Consider the following 14,146-nt stretch of genomic DNA (forward strand, 5'->3'; position numbering starts at 1 on the left):
AGAGTCAGATGTTACATCACACTTATCGAAAATCCAAAGATCTCTAGTAGCACAATTAAGAACTACTATCCTTCCTCAAGTTGTTGAAGTTAGTGTCAGGCCGGAGGCCAGGACTCAGACGCAGACCAGAGGTTAGTTGCAATTAAAGGTGATTTTATTGAATGGAACACACAGAATGAGGTTTGGGGAGGTCAGCGGTCCGGAGGAGTCAGTGAGGGAATAGGATCCGGGCTCCAGAGCTCAGGGTCAAGCGAAGCTGGTGGGCAGAACAGGGTCTCGGGCACAGAGCGGGATGGCAGGCTGAGGAGAGACAGGATAGAACAGGTTAGCACACAGTTTCTCAAACGGGATAGTACTTAGATTAGGCAGGCGTGTAATCATACAGGTAGATTCAACAATCCGGCGGAGACTGGAAAGTTGGCCTGGCTTATAAAGGGAGTAGATGGTAGATCAGGAGCAGGTGTGCAGAGTGGTGTGATGAACCTCAGGTGTGTATGCCGGAGCTCAGTGGCCACGCCCACCGGTGGCCTACAGAGCATGAGAGGGAGAGCACAACACAGAGACGGACAGCAAAACAAAACACACCAAGCACACAGCAGCACACCAAAAAGGGAAAAAAAGAACACAAAAACAGGTTGCTTCATTAATGAAGCAACCTGTCCAATATTGTGATGTATTTAAGTTATTCTTTATTTTCTTTGTAGTATTGTTTAAAAATGTATACAGCATATGTGTATGTATATGTGTGTACCATACGTGGTGTTGTGTATGCTCATGTGAGCTGGGCATAATGCACGACACAATAATAAAAATGTCATCATAATCATCAATTTAAAAATTGCATTGTATGCATATTGTAGTTGATGAACAGTGGTTTGATTTACGAATAAAGAAAGGCCTTTAAAATCTCCAAAATGAATCAACAAGCAGACAATAAGAGCAAAATACATAGAATATCAAGTGTTCCCTGATCCAGCCTTTGTCAGGCAGAGTTCAGATAGGGGTCTTTACAGAGAAAGCCCACCTGGCTAAATGAATAGGCAATGTTGTCAGGGTTTAGAAGAGTCAGTAGGCTGTGAGGCTGCCGTATAATACAGCGACTGTCAGCGTTGACAAGCCTCAGAAACACACACCTCTAATCTCAACCCCCCCCTTTCTTCTCCCCCTCCACCATAACACACAGAAAAAATGACACCCTGCGCAAATATTAAACATCTTCCAAGGCCTATTCCATTATCTTCTTTTCTCTAACACTGTTTAAACCCCCACCCCTGCTCTCTCTCTCCCTCTCCATATCTCTCTCCCATCTTGTCTTGTCCTTGTCTCCTCAGAAGCCCTGGCAGCCGGATCATCTCTGTCTCTTAGTGTCAATTAAAAGTGAAATATCTGCATTTGTCAACATATCATTTGTGCTGGGCCCGTGATGCACTGCTGATTTGTCGGCCGACTCCTGACACTGGGGAGGGAATGCCGAGGCGGCAGTCTCCCTCATTAGACCTGGAGCTGGCACTATGATGGCTGACACCGCCGGGAGGCTTCGCTCCCCGCCGACATGATACTAACCCAGGAACAGGCCTCGTCTGTCAGTCCTGTCACTTGCCAGCCAGCCATCCAGTCAGGGAGAGCGAGGGGCAGATGGGTGGAGGAGGAGGCGCACAAGTGTGGGAGGGTGCACCATGCACACTACTCTCAGGGCCAGGGAGGGACAGTCTATAATGAAGTTTATTTGTATTGCAAAATGTCAATATATGTCATAGTGTCTGAAGGATATGTACATAGTTGACATTTTAATGCGGTGACGGCAAATTGTAAATTGATCTAATAATAATTTTAAACCACGGGTTACCAATACAATAATACAAATATAGAGGAATAAGGAAGAAGTTTGAAATATTAGGAAGTAGCTTTTCATAAAACAGCTGGTCACTGTAGTTTTTAAAAATGTTACTCAAACAAAAGGTTAATGGTCTATTTGTTGTTGACTATTTTCAGGAGCGGATGAATCCACATTTGGTACAAAACAAACTACAGTGTGTGTTCATGGTAATGAAGAAACAATAATGGACCTCTATGGCACAATCCCTTCCTCTGCAAAGGAAAATACAAAGGAAAATACACCGCACCATATCGGGAAACTTTTGAGGGAGAGCTATGACATACAAGACAGGTGTAGCCGAGACAGCACTGTTGCTAGCTGGTTTTTCCATTGGTTCTGGTCAATGCTCATGAACGGGTTTGAAGTATAGCATACCTGTAACAGATTGAAAGTCTGTTCATTTTAAGCTATTTTAGATTTGGATTCCCAGCACAGAGGGAAGGACACAAGAAATATATAAAAATAGTATTTTATATTTTTTCTGTTTAAAATAACAGACATCTGCTCTTCTAAAAAAAGGGAGATAATGAAGAACAAACGTGAATTGTCCAATGTTCTGCCCCAGGATTAAACAACACCCAAGTCCAGTCCAGCCTGGAGTCAGCTCCTTGTTTCCCTTGGCGCCGGCACAGAAAGTCTGCTTCAGCGGGGCTTCGAGAGGCCTATTCCAATCCAGAAATCCAAAACCAGGAATTCCGTGGGGCCGCTCTGCTTCTGTCAGTGGAGAAATGGTAAAATCAATGGGCAGCCTGCTCGTAGCCCTGCAACTTTAAAATAGTCTCTGGTGTCTAGAGTGACAACTTTCCTTTCCTATACGTCATGTGCGCTCATAAACGAATACTGCCGTCAAACTGCCTTGGAACACACCAAAGCGACGAGACGTAATACGTCTCCATAACAGCAGGCGGCGCTAATCTGTATTGTCACCAAAAATGAAAACCGGCAGCTAGTTGGACGAACGCATCACGTGGGTCTGGTTTCTCCAGAAATTCAGAGACAGACTGTCATGGCGGCTTGTTCAGAATACGTTGTTGGAATTGAATGTTGGTTTATTAACCATGTTAGGCAGACTATAAAACCTTTTTTTTTTCTCAAAACATGGCATTTCCTTTTGTCAACGATCCCGTTGATGAAGAAGCTGTATTACTTCGCAGGAAGTTAAACATACGTCGGGAGATGATATTGAGGCCCCGACTATAGATGCATTTTCATCTCCAGATACTAGTCTACCTATTTGAGCGGTATCGTTTTTATTCCCAGTCTATCAGTTAGGTAGCCTACATAACCTTATCCGTCCTGATATCGCTAACGTCACCCATCGTGGACATGCTCTACATCCCAGCAGATTTTTTATGTTGCATTACGTTTTTTTGCAAACAGCAGTTTTCTTTAACATTTGTGATGCGGAGCATATTAGTAATGCCACTGTAGCAAAGCGCTGAAGAGTGTGACTCGATCGCTCTGAAACGTGTTTTAAATGTTTTTGTAGTGTTCCCTGGACACAAACCAGTAAGAGCCATTAAAAAGGAGTTCCACAGTATTGCAGGTGAATTATGTAAACCCTTTGAAATAAAAGATTATGAATTATAATTATGTTAATGATGGTGCTGCAGCCTCAGAATGGGATTAGTAGGCCTAGGACTTTTTCGCCCGAAGGATTGCACCTAAATGAAATAGATTGTAGGTTCAATACCATTTCACCAGTAATATTTTACTTATTATATGATTAAATATGATATTAATACACTATATTGGAATTTACGCATTTACTCTAGCAGCATTTTTTTCCCACACAAATTCTCTCTCTTTTGCAGCAGCCGCTGTGTTGCTTTTTTAATGAAATACATGTTCAAACTCGCTGTATGTGCGCATGAGTATTTCCTTAACTCTGCTTAACTCTGCTTAACTCAGCTTAGCTTAACTCAGCTTAACTCTGAGTCAGCCTACTTTAAGTTGATTGAACCAACTCAAATCAGCTGTTCTGGAACAGAAAACTCCCATCTCAGGGTAAATCAACTCAGAGTTCAGGATTAGACTCAGAGTTTGTTAAATCTCCTTCCTGAAACCGGCCCCAGGTCTCGGTTTAGGTGGTCTTGACTACAACACTGCTTTCCTCCAGTGGTATATATTATATAATTATATTATATGTGCATATTTTACATATCTGTCTCTGAGATATATGCTTCCAACACATTTCAACAAAGGTGAATGGAATTTAGTTTGTGGTGCTCACCGCATTTAAAAGTTACACTTAAAACACAATTTGTCTTTCCAACAAACAATATCCACATTGTGATCTTCATAGTACACCATTTTCAAGTTTCCAAGTTCAGTTATTTCACTGGAAGCAGAACATTTCCATTGAGTCTCACTGAGAAGGTGCCTGTATGTGTTTCTTTAGTTTTAAAAAAAAGAATTGCTAATTTTCTAACTTGGTGTGAAGTAGCAGGAGGATCTCAGGGTTTCATGCCAGCATTCCTGGCTCCTCTGCCCCCACACTGTGGGATTGAGGAGGAGGAGGAGGAGGAGGATGCTTGTCCTGCTTCACTTGCCACCATTAGGGAGGAGAAGCACTGACCAAGCCAGCAGCCTGGGTGGGAGCCGCTCAGAGATACAAAGGAATGCACCATTAGCTTCAAAGACAGAGAGGGAATGTGGAGGGGGTTCAACAGTTCAATATATCTTTGCTATTGCAGTGTTTGTTTGTTTGTTTTTGAAGCAGCTATTACTAGTAATCCATATATGTCTTTATATTGGGGAAGCAATTCAATCAGGAGAGACTGTTTGCAGATATGCAAAATGTTTTATTGAACAAGAGCATGATTTGAACATAGTATTGGAGATTGAACTCCATCGTTATATTAATACATTTGTATTAATACATTAGATATATTAATACATTTAATATATAGGGGTAGGGAACCATGATGTAACCCCCCGATGGAATCCAGACACCGGTGGCGGTGGAGAAGGCCCGGAAGACCAGACCGAGGGGGCACTGGAGTGACAGCCGTAGAACAACCAGGACGGGAGGTGGAAGGGGAGGAGGAGGGACGACGCCTTTCTGAAATGACAGCTGATAGCACAGGGAGAGAAAGCGCTTTTAAACATGTTGAGACGCTGTGATTGGCCTATGAAATCTTTGGCCTTTCCTGATTGGATTATCAGAAGGAGAGTGCCTCAAGCGCTGATTCGCTTTAGGAGAGACTGATTATTGTTAGGTCTTCCTGAAAGAATTTACGCTGAGCTACATTTCAATCAGGAGAGACTGTTTGCAGATATACAAAATGTTTTATTGAACAAGAGCATGATTTGAACATAGTATTGGAGATTGAACTCCATCGTTATATTAATACATTTGTATTAATACATTAGATATATTAATACATTTAATATATAGGGGTAGGGAACCATGATGTAACCCCCAAAACGTGACTGAAATTGGAACATGAAGGAAATAGTAGCCTACACACGAAAATGAAATACGATTTTATTATTATTTTTATTTATTTATTTTATCTATATGTAGCTTACCTCTGTGTGGCACGGATCTGAAACAGAAAAGCAAAAACAGTGATCCGTACCAAAATAGCATTCGAAATACTGTCCGTATTTCGGTCATCGGCGACTCAGGCCGGTAAAACACGGCATCTCCGCCGGTGCGGCAATTCAGGCCGACAGACACGGCATCTCAGGCCGACAACACGGCATCTCCGCCATTATGGCACATAGGGCCGCATACGCGGCATCTCCGCCGGTATGCAACTCAGCCCGGTACATAGAATGACACATAGCACGCATTAATTACTAGGCTCAAGGCTATGAACAGAAAATTCCCGTCGAAGTGAACACTAGCTGAAGAATTACACCACCACCGGTTATATGCTGTTACGGCAACTCGGCCGGTAAAAAATGAAGAAAACAGGGCATCTCCGCCGTTTAAGCAATGTAGCAGTAAACAAAAACCATCTTCTTTTTATCATTAGGCCTACACTTATATCTCTAGTTCGACATGCCACCCGTGGTCCAATAAAAACACCGCCACAGGTTATACCAAGCTTACCGGATTACGGCTTTAGGGATCGGTGATTTGTGAGGACGACGTCGACGTCAGGACGAATATATGCAGTGTAAGCCGAAGAAGACCACCGACCCAGCCTTTGCAGCGAGGTCCGAGACATCCCTTGATTGGCCGCCGTGGTTGCAGCCCCTATCCTGAATAAATGCCCTGAATAATGCTGCGGTGAAATGCCAGATTTGAGGAGGACTGCTTCCAGATGTTGCTTAAACCACCCTTTAGACAAGGGACAATCCCCCGAAATAATGAACAGAGGCGCGAGGAGTTAGTAGAAGGCCTTGCTGAAAGATAATTCAACATGGATTTAAATGGGCAAAATAATGTATCTGTGCGGGCGACAACTACTGAGCAAGCTCCTCCGCGTTTAGAATGCTTAAGATGTAAGCAGTAATGATTAGCGTGAAAGGCCAGATCAGAGAAAGTGATATCACTATCGGGGTTGAAGGATTTAAAAGGAGTAGCAAATTCACCGCATCTGAGAAATGCGTAGAAAGCTAACAGAAAGACAGACTCCAGAAGAGTGTCGACACTAGTCGATGTAAAATACCGAGAGTAATAGGCTGCCTGAGGTCAGGGGAAGAAGGGTGAGCTTTAGAGACGCCTTTCAACAGCAATTTTATAGGCTGATTAGAAAAGAGGCTAGGAAACGATGGATCGTAACATTTTATGTGAAACTGAATACCTGCAATCAACCCACGAGTGTACTGCACCTTGAAGTTGCGAGTATCGGTACAATAACATATGAAGGCACAAATACTTTTAACAAGAACTGGTCTGAGAGGTACACAAATGATTACGCAAAATAAAGAAAAAGTATGCCAGGCAAAATCATAGGTTTTAAGAGTGGAAGCCGCTAGACCTTTCCTCATGTACATCCTAGAAGAATCTAAATAATGTTGCAAGGGGTTTAGATTTAATGCAGCGCTAGCTCTTGGAGAGAGGGAAGCTCTACCGGGACAGGGCTGGCTGACGGGCAGAGTCTTCGAAAGGTCTGAAAGTGAAAACGAGACAGCGCATCAGCCTCATTGTTAAAATGCCCAGGGACATGACGGGCGGTGATGATGAAATTATTCATAACCGTGGACCATGTGATGCTTCTCATGAACGGCATGATTTTGCTACACGATGAGCGCCCTCTATTGATTATGCCAGGGGTGGCCAACCAGTTAGGTATAAAGAGCCACAAAAAAAACTGCACCATCGCAAAAAGCAATAAAAAATAGTTTTTTTTTTACTTAGATTGACTCAGTGGGAAACCTGACAGTCTTTGTTATCCACAATCCTTTTCAGGTCTTGCTTGAACTCGGTTGTGGCCACTCGAAGCAACTCTCTCACTCATTTGTCACTAAAGGGGCTTTCAAACAATCTGATTCAGCAGTGAAAGGGTTAACGAGGAAGGTGATCTGTGGCCGCTGTTTTTCCTCAGGTTGCAGAATCTGTCCTCAAAACTCTGCTGCATTATTTTCCATTTTAAAATAATTGGCAAATGTATTCAAATGTTTTTTTTTACTTATCTGAAATACTGTATGTTTCAGAAAAGTTAAAAACAACAATCAACCAATGACACAGCCCCCAGCTACACAGTAAGAGCCTTACATGAGCAGGCAAAGAGCCGCATACGGCTCAAGAGCCACAGGTTCGCCACCCCTGGATTATGCTGACGACTGATTGGTTATCACACATGACTGAGATGCGTTTGCGCTTCCAGTGATGCCCCCAGACGCGGCAGGCTACGGCAATGGGGTAGATCTCATGCAGGGCTGAGGAATCAGACTGGGAAATAGTGGGAGGCCAGTGACCTGCGAACCACTGGTCCTGAAAAAATCCCCCAAAACCCGCGGAAGGGGCAGCGTCGGTGAAAAACCGCAGAGTCAGAAGAATGCACCAACTCATCATAAAAGAAGGAAACCCCATTCCAATGCTCAAAGAGGTGAGACCAAAAACGCAAATTGGAGCGGCACCCGTCATCTAGGGACATGCGATCGTGCAATTGAGAGACGGAGGATGCTGTGTCCAGCAACCGGGAAATAAACGAGCACCCCTGCGGGATTACGCGCATGCTGCGAACGCGCATCAATTTATTGAGCGGGAGAGACGCTTTCATGCTTACAGAATCTAAAGTAATGCCTAGAAACTCCAGGCATGTGGCGGGGCCGATGGTTTTCGCCTCGGACAGGGGAACGCCGAGGTACCCAAAGCAGCGCCGCAGTTTGCCCAGGGACGCGCCGGAGCCATCGTGGGGGGGGTCTACAAGAAGAAAATCGTCCAGCAAATGAAGCACCGAGGGCACCCTCACCCTGTTAAGCAGGATCCAGCACAGGGCCTCGGAAACGTGGTTGAAAATGCACGGGCTGCTGCGGCAGCCGAAGGTTAAACGCACCCCAAAATAGAACTTAGAGTCCCACTTAACACCGAAGAGGGGCCATTGCGAAGGGTGAATGGGCACTATTTTAAATGCGTCGGTGATGTCTGCCTTGGATAGCCATGCGCCAACCCCCGCCAGCTTGATCAATCTAATGGCGTTATCCACAGTGGCATAATGCAGAGAAAAAGGGACGGGCGGAATAAGACTATTGATGCTCGCGACAGGCCCGTTGTGCGGCGCTGATAAATAAAAAATTAGGTGTTTCTTCCCAGAATACTTCCTAGTAGCCACGCCGATGGGACTGACGCGAAAAACGGCGAACGGAGACGAGCTAAAGGGACCGATGACGTACCCCTTATCGACCTCCAATGCCAGCAGCCGAGAAACGGTTGCGGGGTCGGAGACCGCAGAAAGGAGATTCCTCGCGACGAACGACACGGAAGGAACATCGAGCACGCCCACTCTAAAACCCTGAGAAAGCCCGGAGAGCAGGTGATCCACAAACACAGAGTCAGGATGAAAAGCCAATTCATTTGCAAAATTGCGGAGATTTCATGGGGTGGATTGTGAACAGTCATTATATCTTGCCGAGGCTTCCGCCGGGCAGCCCGAGGCGCCCCCCTCGCCGGGGGCAGACTGAACGGGGGTGTGCATCCCGGCAAGCGCTGCAGACATGAAGAAAAATACAATTGGGAAAAGAACAGACACCTTCATTAAAGTTATTGCAAATGGGAGGATTGTAATTCTGAGAAACCTGGCGTCCACGGGAAGGCACACCGGGCGGGGAACCGCGGCGAGGGGGCTGAGAAGCGGCATCGGGGCCCGAGCGAAATACCGCCATGGGGCAAAGGTGTCCATGTGCCCCGGAGCGCCGCAGGCGGAGCATGCAATGACCTGCGCACCGCCCACGAGCATCACGAGGAGCTCGAGATCCACCACGGACCAGTCCACCCGGACGTTGGACCGCGCGAGATGCAACGCAGCCTTGTTGGAGAAAGCCTTGTGGTATTGGAAGAACACATTCCTTCCATACTTAAAATTCAGATCCCCGATTAGCGCTAAGTAGGAGTCCAGTTCCGGCCTCCTATCCGGGTACACGGAGCAAATAACGTCCCGAAACAACCCAAAAGCCACCAATAACTGCCCGATGGACAGCTCCTTGCATAACCTGGGATCCGCGGACTTAAACACTGCTGAAAACCCGTCCCCGGACACCAGATTTTTTTCGCATTCCGGGGAAGGCAGAATTAGGCTCACCAGGTTGACATCCTTGCCCTGCAGGATTTTCGCCTGCAGGAGCCGCTGCGATGCCTCGATCCCGAACCTGCAGGATGATCCTTTCCGACGCCGCGCCGGCCGAAACGGGAACAGGCAGAAAGGCCAGGCGAGAGCTCCTGCGGACGCCGTCCGAAGAAGCTGGAATTGCCGCCGGCGATGAGAAGAAATCCGGACCTGGGTCCGATGCGGGATCAGACTCGAAATCCGACATGGCGAGACAGCAGAGCACGGTACAAAACAGCGAGGAAACGAGCGCCATACAGCCGTCCGACTGTCAACACGACGCCTTTCTGAAATGACAGCTGATAGCACAGGGAGAGAAAGCGCTTTTAAACATGTTGAGACGCTGTGATTGGCCTATGAAATCTTTGGCCTTTCCTGATTGGATTATCAGAAGGAGAGTGCCTCAAGCGCTGATTCGCTTTAGGAGAGACTGATTATTGTTAGGTCTTCCTGAAAGAATTTACGCTGAGCTACATTATATTTTAGATTGAAGAAATACGTTGAGCAGAACCCTAAACAATCATTCATTCCATCCATCCTTGATGGATAGAGAGAATGTTGCACCAAAGATCTTTACATAAATGATACATTTGCTTCTTTTTCCCAAAGTTTGAACCAAATACAATATTTGTCAGACACAGTGTTGTGTCTTAGTAAATTAAGCCAATTGTTTCGTATAATTTTTTTTATTACTCCATCGCTCTAGACATTCATGTCATGGCCTTTATTTCTGCTGTAAGTACTTGTCATATCAGATTTTTTAAATGTGGTAACTTGTTTAAAGGGTGATAGAATGCAAAACCGATTTTACCTTGTCATAGTTGAATAACGACAGTTTGGTGGGAAAATAGGACATACATAGAACCTCAAAATCCCATTGACACCTCTTTCCTCTGCAAATCTCACAATTTGAAACTGCTGCTGAAAGCGGGCAAATCTCAACGAACCACCCGTTGGTCGGTGCCCGTTTTCAGAGGCAGTTTTCCTCCTTATTTGGCTCTAGTCTCTACCTTTGTCACGCCCCAACATTTACATAGGCTACACCACTGATCTGAGATCAGGTATTTTTCTGAATAGGTAGCGCAGATCTCAGAAATTGTATACATTGTTCATCTGCTATTATATCACTAAATTCACTTCTGAGAGTTTTTTATGCGAGAAATCAACTATGTAGAGGTCAAATATGGGCCGTTTTACAAAAATTGATGGCTAATTGCAGGCCCACTGTGAGCTAGGTGGGAGCTCCGTCATGGCCGGCAGCCCGCGGTGCTACATACCTGCGTAAAGTCACCGTTTTTGGATTACTGGACTACCAAACGGCGCTACCCTGACAGAGCTCCAGGGCCTGCAGCTCGCTGTCCTTCCCTTCTTCCTGCTAAATGGCTGGTGTGTGTGAGAGCGCGGTCAGTGAGCTTGTTACGCCCGCAATCTCTTACCACAGTTTCCAGTTAATCTTATAATAGATATGTGTGTTGAGTTATTTAAACAAACGATCGGGGAAATAAACGCCTCTTGTCCGCGAGTGTGCTGGATGGAGTTCTATCAATGAGAGCTAGCTTGCCTCCTCCTAACGAGAACTCTGAAATTCACAAAAATGCCTTAAATTGAAATCGGACAAAAGTGTTAGCTAAGTTTTGTAAGACCTTAGGGTAGCTGTAATATACAGATGAAATTCAAACTGTAAATGTACTATAGTTATGCCGAAAGTGTAGCTAGCTAGCCGCGATCTTTACCCACAGGATTGAAGGCACACTAGCAGCTAACGAAACCCCTCAAATTCAGAAAAATGCATTAAATTGAAATCGGACACAAGTGTTAGCTTTGTAAGACCTTGATGTTGCTGTAATATAAGTGGCGTGACGAAATTAAAACTGTAAATATACTATAGTTATGCCGGCAGACGGCCAGCTCCACGGAGCCCTGAACCCAGGTAGTCCAGTAACCCAGAAACGGTGACTTTGCCCTGGGTATGGAGCCCAGCAGGCTGCCGCTTTCGCGTGAGACTGTGTGGAGCTCCTGAAGTCCAACACATCTTACCAAATTTGCAATTAGCCATAAATTTTCGTAAAACGGCCCATATTTGAGCATTATATAGTTGATTTCTTGCATAAAAAAGTCTAAGAAGTTAATTTAATAACGAAATAGCAGAGAAACAATGTATAGTGTTGCAGTGTCTGAAATATGAGACCTGCTGTCTCGTCTCCAATGTATGTGTATGTGGTTCGCTCAACCAATCAGTGCGCAGCTCATCTAAATATTCATGAGCATACCATATTTGGAAGAAAAGCTCTTGTTCCAAATAGAGCCATATTCACAGGATAGTTAAGGGCCCATAGAATAGCACTTGGGCCATTTTCAGCCCAACCAATGTTACATACCCTATTAGGAGACCTTAAGGAACAGTGTGAAATACCCTATATAATCATTCTATCACCCCTTTAAGTGTTGATATGTTCTTTTATTTTACTGTTGGAAATGGGAAAACTGAAAAAAATATATTACAAAAAACAGAGTTTTTACAAAATGAAACCATCCATTCATTATTCATTTATTTCTTATGTGTTTTATTTTTCCTTGAACACTGTTTAAGACACATACCAGCCAACTTAGCGACATTTCCAACTAAACGCACAAAATTACCATAAACCATCAAATCCTCATCATATACACACATGCTCTGAGTACAAATAAAGAGTTTTATATCAAAATGAGATGCTCACTATGAAAAAACAGGGGTGTCTAGTGAGTGAATTACAGTACAAGTCTTGGGTTGACCCATTAGTATCACTCACAAACTGAATCCTGTTTATTTCCTAACATGAATATATCATATTTTGGAATAGAACTCTTCATGTACTGATCTACAGTGTGCTGTACATGGTACAGCTTTAGTAAAACAACTCCAGTGTAAAATCACTACCATTTTGTACATTGCCGGGATACTTCCTGTGTATGTTCTGTTGTAAATTCACAGCACTGCATGTCTGTACAATACCATGATGCTTTTAACAACATTTGAATATTTGAGCAGAGCTGCGTCCCTGCACGCTTCTCACAGTGAGGTTTCTGTCAGTGTCCTCTCCTTTAAAATACAGTCCACACAAAGGCTTTCACTGCCTGAATAAGTAGCATAAGACAGACCACAGCATGTGTTTCATGGATTACAAACAATAACCATATAATAAATTAACTGGGGGGTGAGTTGAGGTGGATGTAGAGAAGAGGTTTTTTTACAGGTTCACTCAGCTCTGACGAACAGAGACCTTACCCAGGAACAAAGTTGGACCGTTGCAATGGACCTAGAGCAATCCCGGAAGTGGAACGTCATGGATATAGACTACACCCATATCTAACTGCTGAATATTCTTCATTCTAAAACGATGGCCATTGATGTGCTACTCTACCAGCATCCACTCTGATTTCAGGCTTTCCGGACGATTTTGGAACCTGGCTGCAGGGATTTGCTCCCGTTTAAGAGCATTAGTGAGGTCCAACACTGATGTTTGGTGATCACTTCTGGCTCAGATTCGGTGTTTCAGTTCATCCTAAATGTGTTGAATAGGGTTGAGGTCAGGGATCTGTGAAGGCTAGTCAAGTGCTTCCACACGAAACTGGAAAAAAAAATCTTAATGGAGTTGGCTATGTGCACTGGGGCATTGTCATTATGTGGCTATAATGCGTAGTTTTTAAGTAATGACAACAAAAATGTCGGCACATCCACATGATACAAGCCTTCCGAGATCAAGCAAAGAGAACACAGTGAAAGGCAGGTGAGCAGTGGGACGTCCTGGAGTAGTAATGTGAGTGCAGTGGCATCCAAGTTTAAGGACTAATTTTCAGAAATATTTACATTACTTTTAGGGACGAGGGCAGTCTGATGAATATTTGTGACACTATACCAAAGCTAGAATGCAGGTTTGTCTGAAGCAGCTCCATGAGATTATAGTATCAAAAACGGTGACTTGACAATGTTTTATTAATATTACAACTTAAAGAAATAGTTCAACATTTGGGGAAAAACACTTATTTACACTCTTTCTGCCACTGATGTCAGTCCCATGTCTGTGTGTTCAGTAGTTAGCTTAGCATAAAGACTGGAAGCAGTGGGAAACAGCTAGCCTGGCTCCATAAAGTTCACTAATTAACACACTGTATCTTGTTTATTTAATCCGTAAATGAACAGAAATGGAAACTGAGAAATGAGAACTTGTGGTTTAGGGGGAGTTAGGGGCTGGAACTGTTAAATGGTGAACAACACTAATTAGTCTCAGAGAACAAGAAGTCATGACCCAATCAGGCGGCGAAACGTTGGCGTCAGTGCTGGTGTTGTCAAAGGTCTCCATTTGCGGCCATTGAGACTGCAACACAACCCCGCAGATTCCAAACCAAAATGGGGTCAGAAGAGTTTCCAAATGACTCCGGTTTAGGGGCTCGGAAACACCAGAGCAGGGGGAATGAGATGTGTAAACGTAGCAAAAGGTATTTGATTTTAAACCAAAATGCAGCAATGTACATATAGCCTAACTCTTGGAAAGAAAGTGAATAA

General features: G+C 44.3%; 1 pseudogene; it reads right to left on the reverse strand.

Annotated features, from left to right (window-relative positions):
* Positions 1-246: 246 nt before the first annotated feature.
* Positions 247-9,808, reverse strand: LOC116050704 (annotated as a pseudogene).
* Positions 9,809-14,146: the final 4,338 nt, after the last annotated feature.

This window comes from Sander lucioperca, chromosome 2, assembly GCF_008315115.2.
Source record: "Sander lucioperca isolate FBNREF2018 chromosome 2, SLUC_FBN_1.2, whole genome shotgun sequence".
Lineage (NCBI taxonomy): Eukaryota > Metazoa > Chordata > Actinopteri > Perciformes > Percidae > Sander > Sander lucioperca.